General features: G+C 46.0%; 1 long non-coding RNA gene across 8 annotated transcripts in view; it reads right to left on the bottom strand.

Moving 5' to 3' along the window:
* LOC307181149 overlaps positions 1 to 18,281 on the bottom strand; it is a 589,424-nt gene that overhangs the window by 38,971 nt on the left and 532,172 nt on the right. For 7 of the 8 annotated variants that reach the window (XR_013826021.1, XR_013826022.1, XR_013826024.1 and 4 more), the window contains exon 4: positions 8,878 to 8,959. This is a non-coding gene — a long non-coding RNA (uncharacterized lncRNA). Of the gene's footprint in view, positions 1 to 8,877; positions 8,960 to 12,077; positions 12,119 to 18,281 lie in introns of those variants that run through there. The other variant, XR_013826023.1, reaches the window with a different exon arrangement.

Raw genomic sequence — 18,281 nt, 5'->3', positions numbered from 1 at the left:
AGGAAAAGAGGCAGAACGTCCACAATGATGCACTTGGCCAAAAAGGGCGTATGCGTTTTTTCCTGAATATATTCAGGAAAAAATGCATACGCCCTTTTTGGCCAACCATACAAGCTTGCAAAGGAAATCTTCACTACAATGAAGTCCCACTTCCCCCCGGTCAAAAGGGCCATCTGAAAAAAGTGTAAAATCCAGAAAGGCAGGAGAGGCCATGGAGAACTGGGAGCCTTGTTATGCTGATGGGCGGGATGTAAATTGCCAACAGACACTCGGGAGAAGTGTATGGTGTTTCCTGAAACATCTAAAAAACAAAGCAACAGAGCCTAGGGCACTTCCACTTATGGTCCTATAACTTAGGGAAATTAAAATCAATAAGACACAGCCACCCCAAAGTCTGGGACGCCTCTGTTTACAAGAACCTCGTTTACCGTACAAGTTCCATATAACAGAAAGTGAAAAATGGATAAAGAACTTGTGGTACTTACGTACAATGCAGTATCACTCAGCAATGAAATCTATGTCATCAGGCCCGTAGCAGCATAATGAGTGGATTCAGGTACGATGATTCTAACTGAAATAAGTCACACAGAAAAAGAAACATCATAAGATATCAGTAATACACAGAATGTAAACTTGTCTACACAGGAACTGAATTACAGAACAGAACAGGGTCTCAAATTTAGAAAACCAACTTATGCTTGCTTAAGGGTAAAGGTGAGTTGGGGTGCTGCATAAAACCAGAGATCGAAATGAGCACAGATAAAGTTCCTTAAGCCAAATATGGAATAGAGAAGAGCTACTCCTTGCTCAACGAAATGGACTCAACACCGCATATTAAACGCCTAAGAATGTACCTGACTAGTAAGTATCTTAAAACCTATGGATTGCTATGTCTCCGAAAGAGAATCAAGCGTGTGTACAGGGGCATAAACGCAGCAGTGATAGGATTGGAGTGGTTCGGTGAGCAAATGAAGACCCTTTGAAGTCATATTGCATGGTACCCATTCCACGGGTTTCAACTACCCAGGTTTAAGGTATTCTTCCTTCAGCTAAAACATGCATGTGGAAACTAGAGTATGATCAACCATGTGATCGGGAGACGTGTTCAAATATGTCTCAGTTTTCATACCCTGGTACTCGGGTGCAACATTCCAGACGCTTTACTAACACTCTCCCGACTTGGAGAGTCAGTCCCTTTAACCTCCTGTTTGGCCCAGTTTGCAATTTTTGCGGAAGATGAACAGGAATAGGGAGAACCAATGAGAGACTAGCTGGAGGTGTCTGGACGGGCAAATTTAACTCTCATTTCCCACCAGGAAGAGGAAATAACCAAAGGCTCAGCGTGCCATGCCGGAACCAGATTAGGGCCTGAAGCCATCCTGCGGTGTTGCAGCCAGCTCAAAAGAAAGCGAGTTGAAGAAAGGAGCTCAGGGGCACTGTAATTCACAAACCTGCAGAGTTATAAATGACAGCTATCGTCCAAAAATAGACTGAAGTAAGGCTGCCAAGAGGACTTGAAAGCGGGGCAGAATTGCAGGAAACCGATTTCAGGAGGTAGACTGGAATTGCATTGAAAGCATAGGAAAAGAGGCAGAACGTCCACAATGATGCACTTGGCCAAAAAGGGCGTAAGCGTTTTTTCCTGAATATATTCAGGAAAAAACGCATACGCCCTTTTTGGCCAACCAAGCAAGCTTGCAAAGGAAATCTGCACTACAATGAAGTCTCACTTCCCCCTGGTCAAAAGGGCCATCTGAAAAAAGTGTAATATCCAGAAAGGAAGGACAGGCCATGGAGAACTGGGAGCCTTGTTATGCTGATGGGCGGGATGTAAATTGCCAACAGACACTCGGGATAAGTGTATGTTGTTTCCTGAAACATCTAAAAAACAAAGCAACAGAGCCTAGGGCACTTCCACTTATGGTCCTATAGCTTAGGGAAATTAAAATAAAAAAGACACAGCCACCCCAAAGTTTGGGACGCCTCTGTTTACAAGAACCTCGTTTACCGTACAAGTTCAATATCACAGAAAGTGAAAAATGGATAAAGAACTTGTGGTACTTACGTACAATGCAGTATCACTCAGCAATGAAATCTATGTCATCAGGCCCGTAGCAGCATAGTGAGTGGATGCAGGTACGATGATTCTAACTGAAATAAGTCACACAGAAAAAGAAACATCATAAGATATCACTAATACACGGAATATAAATTTGGTTACAGAGGAAATGAATTCCAAAACAGAACAGGGACTCAAATTTAGAAAACCAACTTATGCTTGCTTAAGGGGAAAGGTGAGTTGGGGTGCTGCATAAAACCAGAGATTGAAATGAGCACAGATAAAGTTCCTTAAGCCAAATATGGAATATACAAGAGCTACTCCTTGCTCAACGAAATGGACTCAACACCCCATATTAAATGCCTAAGAATGTACCTGACTAGTAAGTATCTTAAAACCTATGGATTGCTCTCTCTCCAAAAGAGAATCAAGCGTGTGTACAGGGGCATAAACGCAGCAGTGATAGGATTGGAGAGGTTCGGTGAGCAAATGAAGACCCTTTGAAGTCATATTTCATGGTACCCATTACAGGGGTCTCAACTCTCCAGGTTTAAGGTATTCTTCCTTCAGCTAAAACATGCATGTGGAACCTAGAGTATGATCAACTGTGTGAACGGGAGACGTGTTCAAATATCTCTCAGTTTTCGTCCCCTGGTACTCGGGTGCAACATTCCAGTCGCTTTACTAACACTCTCCCCACTTGGGGGGTCAGCGCCTTTAACCTCCTGTTTGGCCCAGTTTGCAATTTCTGCGGAAGATGAACAGGAATAGGGAGAACCAATGAGAGACTAGCTGGAGGTGTCTGGACGGGCAAATTTAACTCTCATTTCCCACCAGGAAGAGGAAATAACCAAAGGCTCAGCGTGCCGTGCTGGAAGTAGATTAGGGCCTGAAGCCATCCTGCGGTGTTGCGGCCAGCTCACAAGAAAGCGAGTTGAAGAAAGGAGCTGATGTGCACTGTAGTTCACAAACCTGCGGAGTTATAAATGACAGCTATCATCCAAAATTATACTGAAGTAAGGCTGCGAAGATGACTTGAATGCGGAGCAGAATTGCTGGAAACCAATTTCAGAAGGTACACGGGAGTTGCTCTTAAAGCATAGGAAAAGAGACAGAACTTGGAAAATAATGCACTTGGCAAAAAAGGGCATATGTGTTTTATCCAGAGCTCTCATAACTGAGGGGAGGAGATTCCCAGCAGGCTCCAACTGCCACCTGAGGGCTCACATTGCCAAGGCAACGTGAGCAAGCCAGGCAGCAGTTACCTCACAGCAGAGGTCCCACCTCACAGAAGGGTGAGAAACCCAGCCAACATCAGACTCTCACCAGAGGGCCCACATCACCAAGGGGATGGGAACCAGGCAGGAGTGTCTTCACACCAGTGGGGCCACATCATCGAAAGGTGAGGTACTCAGCACATGTGTCCTCAAACCAGAGGACCCACATCACCAAGGGCCTCAGAGTGAGGCAGGCAGTAGTAGCCTCACAACACTGGGCCCATAGAATAAAAAAGTGGGGAATCCAGCAGTTGGAACCTCCCAGCAGGCGGCTCAGAGCACCGAGGCTATGGGATCCAGGCCACAGTGAACTCACAGAAGAGGGCCCATGTCATGAAACTGAGCAACCCAGCCATTGGGACCTCAGAGCAGGAGGCCCACATCCCCATGGGGATGGAAATCTGGTAGGAGTGTCCTCGCACCACTGAGAACGTATCAGAAAATTCTGGACGACCAGCAGTTAGGGCCTGAGGCCAGACGACTCTCATCACTAAGGGAAGGAGGCTCCCAGCAGGCTCCAACTGCCACCAGAGGGCTGACGTCGCCAAGGTGATGTGTGCCAACCAGGCACGAATGACCTCACAGCAGAGGGCCCACCTCAGAGAAGTGTGACGAACCCAGTCAGGATCAGACTCGCACCAGAGGGCCCACATCACCAAATGGCTTGGAACCAGGCAGGAGTGTCCTCACATGAGTAGGGCCACATCATCTAAAGGTGAGGAACCCAGAACATGTGCCTTCAAACCATAGGACACCCATCACCAAGGGGCTGGGAGTGAGGCAGGCAGGAGGAGCCTCATAACAGAGGACCCAAAAATAAGAAAGGTGAGGAATCCAGCAGTTGGAACCTCCCAGCAGGCGGCCCAGAGCACAGAGGCTAGGGGATCCAGGCCAGAGTGAACTAACACCAGGCAGCCCACATCATGAAACTGTGAGCAACCCAGACATTGGGACCTCAGAGCAGAAGGCCCACATCCCCATGGTGATGGGAACATGACAGGAGTGTCTTGGCATCACTGGGCTCACATCAGAAAACGTGGGGTGCTCAGAAGTTAGGGCCTGACGCTAGAGGGCACTCATCACCGAGAGGAGGAGGCTCCCAGCAGGCTCCAGCTGCCACCAGAGGGCCAACGTCGCCAAAGCGATGTGTGCCAGCCCGGCAGGAGTGACCTCACAGCAGAGGGCCCACCTCACAGAAGGGTGAGGAACACAGCCAGGATCAGACTCTCACCAGAGGGCCCACATCACCAAGGGGATGGGAACCAGACAGGAGTGTCCCCACACCAGTGGGACAACATCATCGAAAGGTGAGGATCCCAGCACATGTAGCCTCAAACCAGAGGAACCACATCACCAAGGGGCTCGGAATGAGGCTGGCAGGACCGGCCTCAAAACACAGGGTCCATAGAATATAAAAGTTGAGGAATCCAGCAGTTGGAACCTCCCAGCAAGTGGCCCAGAGCACCGAGGCTATGGGATCCAGGCCACAGTGAACTCACAGCAGAGGGCCCACATCATGAACCTGTGAGCAGCCCAGCCATTGGGACCTCAGAACAGAAGGCCCACATCCCCATTGGGATGGGATCCAGGCAGGAGTGGCTTCGCACCACTTAGCACATATCAGAAAATGTTAGGAGCCCAGCAGTTAGGGCCTGACGCCAGGGGGCCCTCATAACTGAGGGGAGGAGACTCCCAGCAGGTTCCAACTGCCAACAGAGGGCCCACGTCTACAAGGTAGCATGCGCCAGCCAGACAGCAGTGACCTCACAGCAGAGGGCCTATCTCACAGAAGGGTGAGGAACCGAGGCAGGATGAGACTCTCGCCAGAGGGCCCACAACACCAAGGGGATGGGAACCAGTTGGGACTGTCCTCCCACCAGTGGGGCGACATCATCGAAAGGTGAGGAACCCAGCACATGTGACCTCATATCAGAGGACATACATCACAAAGGGGATGGGAGTGAGGCAGGTAGGAGTAGCCTAAAAACAGAGGGCCCAAAGAATAAAAAAGGTGAGGAATCCAGCATTTGGAACTTCCCAGCAGGTGGCCGAGAGCACAGAAGCTATGGGATGCAGGCAGGAGTGAACTAACACCAGAGAGCCCACATCATGAAACTGTGAGCAACCCAGGCGTTGGGACCTCAGAGCAGAAAGCCCACATCCCCATGGGGATGGGAACCTGACAGGAGTGTCCTGGCATCACTGGGCTCACATCAGAAAACGTGGGGAGCCCATCAGTTAGGGCCTGATGCTAGAGGGCCATCATCACCGAGGGCAGGAGGCTCCTAGCAGGTTCCATGTGCCAACAGAGGGTCCACGTCGCCAAGGTGATGTGTGCAAGTCAGGCAGGATTGACCTCACAGCAGAGGGCCTACCTCACAGAAGAGTGAGGAACCTAGCCAGGATAAGACTGTCACCAGAAGGCCCACATCACCAAGGGGATGGGAACCAGGCAGGAGTGTCCTCACACCAGTGGGGCCACATCATTGAAAGTTGCGGAACCCAGCACATGTGGCCTCAAACCAGAAGACCCACATCACGAAGGGGTTGCGAGTGAGGCAGGCAGGAGGAGCATCACAACACAGGACCCATAGAATACAAAAGTTGAGGAATCGAGCAGTTGGAACCTCCCAGCAGGCAGCCAAGAGCACAGAGGCTATGGGATCCAGGCCTCTGTGAACTAACACCAGAGAGCCCACATCATGAAAATGTGAACAACCCAGCCGTTGGGACCTCAGAGCAGAAGGCCCACATCCCCATGGAGATGGGATCCTAAGAGGAGTGCCAAAGCATCACTGGGCTCACTAAGAAAAGTTGGTGAGCCCAGCAGTTAGGGCCTGACGCAAGAGGGCCCTCATCACCGGGGGGAGGAGATTCCCAGCACGCTCCAACTGCCACCACACGGCTGACTTCACCAAGGCAATGTGTGCCAGCCATGCAGGAGTGACCTATCAGCAGAGGGTCTCCCTCACAGAAGGGTGAGGAACACAGCCAGGAACAGACTCTCACCAGGGGGTCCACATAACCACGTGGATGAGAACCAGGCAGGAGTGTCCTCACACTAGTGGGGCCACATCATCGAAAGGTGAGGTACCCAGCAAAGGTGGCCACAAACCAGAGGACCCACATCACCAAGGGGTTGAGAGTGAGGTAGGTGTCTGGACGGGCATTTTTAACACTCATTTCCCACAAGGAAGAGGAATTAACCAAAGGCTCAGCGTGCCCTGCCAGAAGCAGATTAGGGCCTGAAGCAGTCTTGCGGGTTTGCGGCCAGCTCACAAGAAAGCGAGAAAGAAAGAAAGAAAGAAAGTTGAAGAAAGGAGCTCAGGGGCACTGTAATTCACAATCCTGCAGAGTTATAAATGACAGCTATCGTACGAAAATATATTGAAGTAAGGCTGCGAAGAGGACTTGAAAGCGGGGCAGAATTTCAGGAAACCGATTTCAGGAGGTAGACTGGATTTGCATTTAAAGCATAGGAAAAGAGGCAGAACATCGACAATGATGCACTTGGCAAAAAAGGGCGTATGAGTTTTTTCCTGAATATATTCAGGAAAAAACACATACGCCCTTTTTGGCAAACCAAGCAAGCTTGCAATGGAAATCCGAACTACTATGAAGTGTCACTTCCCCCCGGTCTAAAGGGCCATCTGAGAAAAGTGTAAAATCCAGAAAGACAAGACAGGCCATGGGGAAAAAGGAACATTGTTATGCTGATGGGCGGGATGTAAATTGCCAACAGCCACTCTGGAGAAGTGTATGGTGTTTCCTGATACATCTGAAAAACAAAGCAACAGAGTCTAGGGCATTTCCATTTATGGTACTATAGCTTAGGGAAATTAAAATAAAAAAGACACAGACACCCCAAAATTTGGGACGGCTCTGTTTATAGGAACCTCTTCTACAGTACAAGTTAAAAATTCCAGAGAACAAAAAATTGATAAAGAAGTTGCGGTACTTACGTACAACGGAATACCACTCAGCAATGAAATCTGTGGCACCAAGCCTGTAGCAGCATAATCAGTGGATTGAGGCACGATGATTCTAAGTGAAATAAGTCACACAGAAAAAGAAACATCATAAGATATCACTAATGCATGGAATGTAAACTTGGCTATACATGAACTGAATTACAAAACGGAACAGGGTCTCAAGTTCAGAAAACCAACTTATGCTTGCTTAAGGGGAAAGGTGAGTTGGGGTGCTCCATAAAACCAGAGATTGAAATTAGCACAGATATCGTTCCATAAGCCAAATATGTAATAGACAAGAGCTACTCCTTGCTCAACAAAGTGGACTCAACACCCCATATTAAACGCCTAAGAATATACCTGACTAGTAAGAATCTTAAAACCTATGGATTTATATGTCTCCAAAAGAGAATCAAGTGTGTGTACAGTGGCATAAACGCAGCAGTGATAGGATTGGTGAGGTTGGGTGAGCAAATGCAGACCCTTTGAAGTCATTTTGCATGGTACCCATTCCATGGGTCTCAACTCTCCAGGTTTAAGGGATTCTTCCTTCAGCTAAAACATGCATGTGGAACCCAGAGTATGATCCACCGTGTGATCGGGAAACGTGTTCAAATGTGCCTCAGTTTTTGTCCCCTGGTACTCGGGTGCAACATTCCAGATGCTTTACTAACACTCTACCCACTTGGAGAGTCAGTGCCTTTAACCTCCTGTTTGGCCCAGTTTGCAATTTCTGCGTAAGATGAACAGGAATAAGGAGAACCAATGAGAGACTAGCTGGAGGTGTCTGGACGGGCAAATTTAACTCTCATTTCCCAACAGGAAGAGGAATTAACCAAAGGCTCAGTGTGCCGTGCTGGAACCACACTAGGGCCTGAAGCAATCCTGCGGTTTTGCGGCCATCTCACAAGAAAGCGAGTTGAAGAAAGGAGCTCAGGGGCACTGTTATTCACAAACCTGCAGAGTTATAAATGAAAGCTATCGTCCAAAAATATGTTGAAGTAAGCCTCCCAAGAGGACTTGAAAGCGGGGCAGAATTGCAGGAAACTGATTTCAGGAGGTAGACTGGAATTGCATTTAAAGCATAGGAAAAGAGGCAGAACGTCCACAAGGAGGCACTTGGCCAAAAAGGACGTATGCGTTTTTTCTAAATTTATTCAGGAAAAAGCGCATATGCCCTATTTGGCCAACCAAGCAAGCTTGCAAAGGAAATCTGCACTACAATGAAGTCTCACTGCCCCGCGGTCAAAAGGGCCATCTGAAAAAAGTGTAAAATCCAGAAAGGCAGGACAGGCCATGGAGAACTGGGAGCCTTGTTATGCTGATGGGCGGCATGTAAATTGCCAACAGCCACTCTGGAGAAGAGTATGGTGTTTCCTGAAACATCTAAAAAACAAAGCAACAGAGCCTAGGGCACTTCCACTTATGGTCCTATAGCTTAAGGAAATTAAAATCAAAAAGACACAGCCACCCCAAAGTTTGGGACGGCTCTGTTTACAAGAACCTCGTTTACGGTACAAGTTCAATATCACAGAAAGCGAAAAATGGATAAAGAAGTTGTGCTACTTACGTACAATGCAATATCACTCAGCAATGAAATCTATGTCATCAGGCCCGTAGCAGCATAATGAGTGGATTCAGGTACGATGATTCTAAGTGAAATAAGTCACAGAGAAAAAGAAACATCATAAGATATCACTTCTACACGGTATGTAAACTTGGCTACAGAGGAACTGAATTACAAAACAGAACAGGGTCTCAAATGTAGAAAACCAACTTATGCTTGCTTAAGGGGAAAGGTGAGTTGGGGTGCTGCATAAAACCAGAGATTGAAATGAGCACAGATCAAGTTCCTTAAGCCAAATATGGAATAGACAAGAGCTACTCCTTGCTCAACGAAATGGACTCAACACCGCATATTAAACGCCTAAGAATGTACCTGAGTAGTAAGTATCTTAAAACCTATGGATTGCTATGTCTCCGAAAGAGAATCAAGCATGTGTACAGGGGCATAAACGCAGCAGTGATAGGATTGGAGAGGTTTGGTGAGTAAATGAAGACCCTTTGAAGTCATATTGCATGGTACCCATTCCACGGGTTTCAACTACCCAGGTTTAAGGTATTCTTCCTTCAGCTAAAACATGCATGTGGAACCTAGAGTATGATCAACCATGTGATCGGGAGACGTGTTCAAATATGTCTCAGTTTTCGTACCCTGGTACTCGGGTGCAACATTCCAGACGCTTTACTAACACTCTCCCAACTTGGAGAGTCAGTGCCTTTAACCTCCTGTTTGGCCCAGTTTGCAATTTCTGCGGAAGATGAACAGGAATAGCGAGAACCAATGAGAGGCTAGCTGGAGGTGTCTGGACGGGCAAATTTAACTCTCATTTCCCACCAGGAAGAGGAATTAACCAAAGGCTCAGCGTGCCGTGCCAGAACCAGATTAGGGCCTGAAGCCATTCTGCGGTGTTGCGGCCAGGTCACAAGAAGGCGAGTTGAAGAAAGGAGTCTCAGGGGCACTGTAATTCACAAACCTGCAGAGTTATAAATGACAGCTATCGTCCAAAAATATACTGAAGTAAGGCTGCCAAGAGGACTTGAAAGCGGGGCAGAATTGCAGGAAACCGATTTCAGGAGGTAGACTGGAATTGCATTGAAAGCATAGGAAAAGAGGCAGAACGTCCACAATGATGCACTTGGCCAAAAAGGGCGTATGCGTTTTTTCCTGAATATATTCAGGAAAAAACGCATACGCCCTTTTTGGCCAACCAAGCAAGCTTGCAAAGGAAATCTGCACTACAATGAAGTCTCACTTCCCCCCGGTCAAAAGGGCCATCTGAAAAAAGTGTAAAATCCAGAAAGGCAGGACAGGCCATGGAGAACTGGGAGCCTTGTTATGCTGATGGGCGGGATGTAAATTGCCAACAGACACTCGGGAGAAGTGTATGGTGTTTCCTGAAACATCTAAAAAACAAAGCAACAGAACCTAGGGCACTTCCACTTATGGTCCTATAGCTTAGGGAAATTAAAATCAAAAAGACACAGCCACCCCAAAGTTTGGAACGGCTCTGTTTACAAGAACCTCGTTTACAGTACAAGTTCAACATCGCAGAAAGTGAAAAATGGATAAAGAAGTTGTGGTATTTACTTACAAAGCAATATCACTCAGCAATGAAATCTGTGTCATCAGGCCCTTAGCAGCACAATGAGTGGATTCAGGTATGATGATTCTAACTGAAATAAGTCACACAGAAAAAGAAACATCATAAGATATCAGTAATACACGGAATGTAAACTTAGCTACACAGGAACTGAATTACAGAACAGAACAGGGTCTCAAATTTAGAAAACCAACTTATGCTTGCTTAAGGGGAAAGGTGAGTTGGGGTGCTGCATAAAATCAGAGATTGAAATGAGCACAGATAAAGTTCCTTAAGCCAAATATGGAATAGACAAGAGCTACTCCTTGCTCAACGAAATGGACTCAAAACCCCATATTAAACGCCTAAGAATGTACCTGACTAGTAAGTATCTTAAAACCTATGGATTGCTATCTCTCCAAAAGAGAATCAAGCGTGTGTACAGGGGCATAAACGCAGCAGTGATAGGATTGGAGAGGTTCGGTGAGCAAATGAAGACCCTTTGAAGTCATATTGCATGGTACCCATTACACGGGTCTCAACTCTCCAGGTTTAAGGTATTCTTCCTTCAGCTAAAACATGCATGTGGAACCCAGAGTATGATCAACCAGGTGAACGGGAGACATGTTCAAATATGTCTCATTTTCCTCCCCTGGTACTCGGGTGCAACATTCCAGACGCTTTACTAACACTCTCCCGACTTGGAGAGTCAGTCCCTTTAACTTCCTGTTTGGCCCAGTTTGCAATTTCTCCGGTAGATGAACAGGAATAGCGAGAACCAATGAGAGGCTAGCTGGAGGTGTCTGGACGGGCAAATTTAACTCTCATTTCCCACCAGGAAGAGGAATTAACCAAAGGCTCAGCATGCCGGGCCAGAACAAGATTAGGGCCTGAAGCCATCCTGCGGTGTTGCGGCCAGGTCACAAGAAAGCGAGTTGAAGAAAGGAGCTCAGGGGCACTGTAATTCACAAACCTGCAGAGTTATAAATGACAGCTATCGTCCAAAAATAGACTGAAGTAAGGCTGCCAAGAGGACTTGAAAGCGGGGCAGAATTGCAGGAAACCGATTTCAGGAGGTAGACTGGAATTGCATTGAAAGCATAGGAAAAGAGGCAGAACGTCCACAATGATGAACCTGGCCAAAAAGGGCGTATGCGTTTTTTCCTGAATATATTCAGGAAAAAACGCATACGCCCTTTTTGGCCAACCAAGCAAGCTTGCAAAGGAAATCTGCACTACAATGAAGTCTCACTTCCCCACGGTCAAAAGGGCCATCTGAAAAAAGTGTAAAATCCAGAAAGGCAGGACAGGCCATGGAGAACTGGGAGCCTTGTTATGCTGATGGGTGGGATGTAAATTGCCAACAACCACTCGGGAGAAGTGTATGGTGTTTCCTGAAACATCTAAAAGACAAAGCAACAGAACCTAGGGCACTTCCACTTATGGTCCTATAGCTTAGGGAAATTAAAATCAAAAAGACACAGCCACCCCAAAGTTTGGAATGGCTCTGTTTACAAGAACCTCGTTTACAGTACAAGTTCAACATCGCAGAAATTGAAAAATGGATAAAGAAGTTGTGGTATTTACTTACAAACAATATCACTCAGCAATGAAATCTATGTCATCAGGCCCTTAGCAGCATAATGAGTGGATTCAGGTATGATGATTCTAACTGAAATAAGTCACACAGAAAAAGAAACATCATAAGATATCAGTAATACACTGAATGAAAACTTGGCTACACAGGAACTGAATTACAGAGCAGAACAGGGTCTCAAATTTAGAAAACCAACTTATGCTTGCTTAAGGGTAAAGGTGAGTTGGGGTGCTGCATAAAACCAGAGATTGAAATGAGCACAGATAAAGTTCCTTAAGTCAAATATGGAATAGACAAGAGCTACTCCTTGCTCAACGAAATGGACTCAACACCGCATATTAAACGCCTAAGAATGTACCTGACTAGTAAGTATCTTAAAACCTATGGATTGCTATGTCTCCAAAAGAGAATCAAGAATGTGTACAGGGGCATAAACGCAGCAGTGATAGGATTGGAGAGGTACGGTGAGCAAATGAAGACCCTTTGAAGTCATATTGCATGGTACCCATTACACGGGTCTCAACTCTCCAGGTTTAAGGTATTCTTCCTTCAGCTGAAACATGCATGTGGAACCCAAGTATGATCAACCATGTGAACAGGAGACGTGTTCAAATATGTCTCAGTTTTCCTCCCCTGGTACTCGGGTGCAACATTCCAGACGCTTTACTAACACTCTCCACACTTGGAGAGTCAGCGCCTTTAACGTCCTGTTTGGCCCAGTTTGCAATTTCTGCGGAAGATGAACAGGAATAGCGAAAACGAATGAGAGACTAGCTGGAGGTGTCTGGACGGGCAAATTTAACTCTCATTTCCCACCAGGAAGAGGAAATAACCAAAGGCTCTGTGTGTCGTGCCGGAACAAGATTAGGGCCTGAAGCCATCCTGCGGTGTTGCGGCCAGCTCAAAAGAAAGCGAGTTGAAGAAAGGAGCTCAGGGGCACTGTAATTCACAAACCTGCAGAGTTATAAATGACAGCTATCGTCCAAAAATAGACTGAAGTAAGGCTGCCAAGAGGACTTGAAAGCGGGGCAGAATTGCAGGAAACCGATTTCAGGAGGTAGACTGGAATTGCATTGAAAGCATAGGAAAAGAGGCAGAACGTCCACAATGATGCACTTGGCCAAAAAGGGCGTATGCGTTTTTTCCTGAATATATTCAGGAAAAAACGCATACGCCCTTTTTGGCCAACCAAGCAAGCTTGCAAAGGAAATCTGCACTACAATGAAGTCTCACTTCCCCCCGGTCAAAAGGACCATCTGAAAAAAGTGTAAAATCCAGAAAGGCAGGACAGGCCATGGAGAACTGGGAGCCTTGTTATGCTGAAGGGCGGGATGTAAATTGCCAACAACCACTCGGGAGAAGTGTATGGTGTTTCCTGAAACATCTAAAAAACAAAGCAACAGAGCCTAGGGCACTTCCACTTATGGTCCTATAGCTTAGGGAATTTAAAATCAAAAAGACACAGCCACCCCAAAGTTTCGAAAGGCTCTGTTTACAAGAACCTCGATTACAGTACAATTTCAACATCGCAGAAAGTGAAAAATGGATAAAGAACTTGTGGTATTTACTTACAAAGCAATATCACTCAGCAATGAAATCTGTGTCATCAGGCCCTTAGCAGCACAATGAGTGGATTCAGGTATGATGATTCTAACTGAAATAAGTCACACAGAAAAAGAAACATCATAAGATATCAGTAATACACGGAATGTAAACTTGGCTACACAGGAACTGAATTACAGAACAGAACAGGGTCTCTAATTTAGAAAAACAACTTATGCTTGCTTAAGGGTAAAGGTGAGTTGGGGTGCTGCATAAAATCAGAGATTGAAATGAGCACAGATAAAGTTCCTTAAGCCAAATATGGAATAGACAAGAGCTACTCCTTGCTCAATGAAATGGACTCAACACCGCATATTAAACGCCTAAGAATGTACCTGACTTGTAAGTATCTTAAAACCTATGGATTGCTATGTCTCCGAAAGAGAATCAAGCATGTGTACAGGGGCATAAACGCAGCAGTGATAGGATTGGAGATGTTCGGTGAGCAAATGAAGACCCTTTGAAGTCATGTTGCATGGTACCCTTTACACGGGTCTCAACTCTCCAGGTTTAAGGTATTCTTCCTTCAGCTAAAACATGCATGTGGAACCCAGAGTATGATCAACCATGTGAACGGGAGACATGTTCAAATGTCTCAGTTTTCCCCCCCTGGTACTCGGGTGCAACATTCCAGACGCTTTACTAACACTCTCCCGACCTGGAGAGTCAGTCCCTTTAACCTCCTGTTTGGCCCAGTTTGCAATTTCTGCGGAAGATGAACAGGAATAGCGAGAACCAATTAGAGGCTAGCTGGAGGTGTCTGGACGGGCAAATTTAACTCTCATTTCCCACCAGGAAGAGGAATTAACCAAAGGCTCAGCGTGCCGTGCCGGAACCAGATTAGGGCCTGAAGCCATCCTGCGGTGTTGCGGCCAGGTCACAAGAAAGCAAGTTGAAGAAAGGAGCTCAGGGGCACTGTAATTCACAAACCTGCAGAGTTATAAATGACAGCTATCGTCCAAAAATAGACTGAAGTAAGGCTGCCAAGAGGACTTGAAAGCGGGGCAGAATTGCAGGAAACCGATTTCAGGAGGTAGACTGGAATTGCATTGAAAGCATAGGAAAAGAGGCAGAACGTCCACAATGATGCACTTGGCCAAAAAGGGCGTATGCGTTTTTTCCTGAATATATTCAGGAAAAAACGCATACGCCCTTTTTGGCCAACCAAGCAAACTTGCAAAGGAAATCTGCACTACAATGAAGTCTCACTTCCCCCTGGTCAAAAGGGCCATCTGAAAAAAGTGTAAAATCCAGAAAGGCAGGACAGGCCATGGAGAACTGGGAGCCTTGTTATGCTGATGGGCGGGATGTAAATTGCCAACAGATACTCGGGAGAAGTGTATGGTGTTTCCTGAAACATCTAAAACACAAAGCAACAGAGCCTAGGGCACTTCCACTTATGGTCCTATAGCTTAGGGAAATTAAAATCAAAAAGACACAGCCACCACAAAGTTTGGGACGCCTCTGTTTACAAGAACCTCGTTTACAGTACAAGATCAGCATCGCAGAAAGTGAAAAATGGATAAAGAAGTTGTGGTACTTGCGTACAATGCAGTATCAATCAGCAATGAAATCTATGTCATCAGGCCCGTAGCAGCATAATGAGTGGATTCAGGTACGATGATTCTAAATGAAATAAGTCACACAGAAAAAGAAACATCATAAGATATCACTAATACACGGAATGTAAACTTGGCTACACAGGAACTGAATTCCAACACAGAACAGGGTCTCAAATTTAGAAAACCAACTTATGCTTGCTTAAGAGGAAAGGTGAGTTGGGGTGCTGCATAAAACCAGAGATTGAAATGAGCACAGATAAAGTTCCTTAAGCCAAATATGGAATAGACAAGAGCTACTCCTTGCTCAACGAAATGGACTCAACACCGCATATTAAACGCCTAAGACTGTACCTGACTAGTAAGTATCTTAAAACCTATGGATTGCTATGTCTCCGAAAGAGAATCAAGCGTGTGTACAGGGGCATAAACGCAGCAGTGATAGGATAGGAGAGGTTCGGTGAGCAAATGAAGACCCTTTGAAGTCATATTGCATGGTACCCATTACACGGGTGTCAACTACCCAGGTTTAAGGTATTCTTCCTTCAGCTAAAACATGCATGTGGAACCCAGAGTATGATCAACCATGTGAATGGGAGACGTATTCAAATACGTCTCAGTTTTCATCCCCTGGTACTCGGGTGCAACATTCCAGACGCTTTACTAACACTCTCCCCACTTGGAGAGTCAGTCCCTTTAACCTCCTGTTTGGCCCAGTTTGCAATTTCTGCGGAAGATGAACAGGAATAGGGAGAACCAATGAGGGACTAGCTGGAGGTGTCTGGACGGGCAAATTTAACTCTCATTTCCCACCAGGAAGAGGAATTAACCAAAGGCTCAGCGTGCCGTGCCGGAACCAGATTAGGGCCTGAAGCCATCCTGCGGTGTTGCGGCCAGCTCACAAGAAAGCGAGTTGAAGAAAGGAGCTCAGGGGCACTGTAATTCACAAACCTGCAGAGTTATAAATGACAGCTATCGTCCAAAAATATACTGAAGTAAGGCTGCCAAGAGGACTTGAAAGCGGGGCAGAATTGCAGGAAACCGATTTCAGGAGGTAGACTGGAATTGCATTGAAAGCATAGGAAAAGAGGCAGAACGTCCACAATGATGAACTTGGCCAAAAAGGGCGTATGCGTTTTTTCCTGAATATATTCAGGATAAAACGCATACGCCCTTTTTGGCCAACCAAGCAAGCTTGCAAAGGAAATCTGCACTACAATGAAGTCTCACTTCCCCCCGGTCAAAAGGGCCATCTGAAAAAAGTGTAAAATCCAGAAAGGCAGGACAGGCCATGGAGAACTGGGAGCCTTGTTATGCTGATGGGCGGGATGTAAATTGCCAACAGATACTCGGGAGAAGTGTATGGTGTTCCCTGAAACATCTAAAAAACAAAGAAACACAGCCTAGGGCACTTCCACTTATGGTCCTATAGCTTAGGGAAATTAAAATCAAAAAGACACAGCCACCCCAAAGTTTGGAACGGCTCTGTTTACAAGAACCTCGTTTACAGTACAAGTTCAACATCGCAGAACGTGAAAAATGGATACAGAAGTTGTGGTATTTACTTACAAAGCAATATCACTCAGCAATGAAATCTATGTCGTCAGGCCCTTAGCAGCGCTTGAGTGGATTCAGGTATGATGATTCTAACTGAAATAAGTCACACAGAAAAAGAAACATCATATTATATCAGTAATACACGGAATGTAAACTTGGCTACAAAGGAACTGAATTACAGAACAGAACAGGGTCTCATATTTAGAAAACAAACTTATGCTTGTTTAAGGGTAAAGGTGAGTTGGGGTGCTGCATAAAACCAGAGATTGAAATGAGTACAGATAAAGTTCCTTAATCCAAATATGGAATAGACAAGAGCTACTCCTTGCTCAACGAAATGGACTCAACACCCCATATTAAACGCCTAAGAATGTACCTGACTAGTAAGTATCTTAAAACCTATGGATTGCTATGTCTCCGAAAGAGAATCAAGCGTGTGTACAGGGGCATAAACGCAGCAGTGATAGGATTGGAGAGGTTCGGTGAGCAAATGAAGACCCTTAGAAGTCATATTGCATGGTACCCATTACACGGGTCTCAACTCTCCAGGTTTAAGGTATTCTTCCTTCAGCTAAAACATGCATGTGGAACCCAGAGTATGATCAACCATGTGAACGGGAGACGTGTTCAAATATGTCTCAGTTTTCCTCCCGTGGTACTCGGGTGCAACATTCCAGATGCTTTACTAACACTCTCCCCACTTGGAGAGTCAGCGCCTTTAACCTCCTGTTTGGCCCAGTTTGCAATTTCTGCGGAAGATGAACAGGAATAGGGAGAACCAATGAGAGACTAGCTGGAGGTGTCTGGACGGGCAAATTTAACTCTCAATTCCCACCAGGAAGAGGAATTAACCAAAGGCTCAGCGTGCCGTGCCGGAACCAGATTAGGGCCTGAAGCCATCCTGCGGTGTTGCGGCCGGGTCACAAGAATGTGAGTTGAAGAAAGGAGCTCAGGGGCACTGTAATTCACAAACCTGCAGAGTTATAAATGACAGCTATCGTCCAAAAATATACTGAAGTAAGGCTGCCAAGAGGACTTGAAAGCGGGGCAGAATTGCAGGAAACCGATTTCAGGAGGTAGACTGGAATTGCATTGAAAGCATAGGAAAAGAGGCAGAACGTCCACAATGATGCACTTGGCCAAAAAGGGCGTATGGGTTTTTTCCTGAATATATTCAGGAAAAAACGCATACGCCCTTTTTGGCCAATCAAGCAAACTTGCAAAGGAAATCTGCACTACAATGAAGTCTCACTTCCCCCCGGTCAAAAGGGCCATCTGAAAAAAGTGTAAAATCCAGAAACGCAGGACAGGCCATGGAGAACTGGGAGCCTTGTTATGCTGATGGGCAGGATGTAAATTGCCTACAGACACTCGGAAGAAGTGTATGGTGTTTCCTGAAACATCTAAAAAACAAAGCAACAGAGCATAGGGCACTGCCACTTATGGTCCTATAGCTTAGGGAAATTAAAATCAAAAAGACACAGCCACCCCAAAGTTTGGGACGCCTCTGTTTACA

This window comes from Stenella coeruleoalba, assembly GCF_951394435.1.
Source record: "Stenella coeruleoalba genome assembly, contig: scaffold_76, whole genome shotgun sequence".
NCBI classification, from domain to species: domain Eukaryota; kingdom Metazoa; phylum Chordata; class Mammalia; order Artiodactyla; family Delphinidae; genus Stenella; species Stenella coeruleoalba.
The sequence above is the reverse complement of the archived record's forward strand: the minus strand, read 5'-3'. Positions and strand labels throughout refer to the sequence as shown.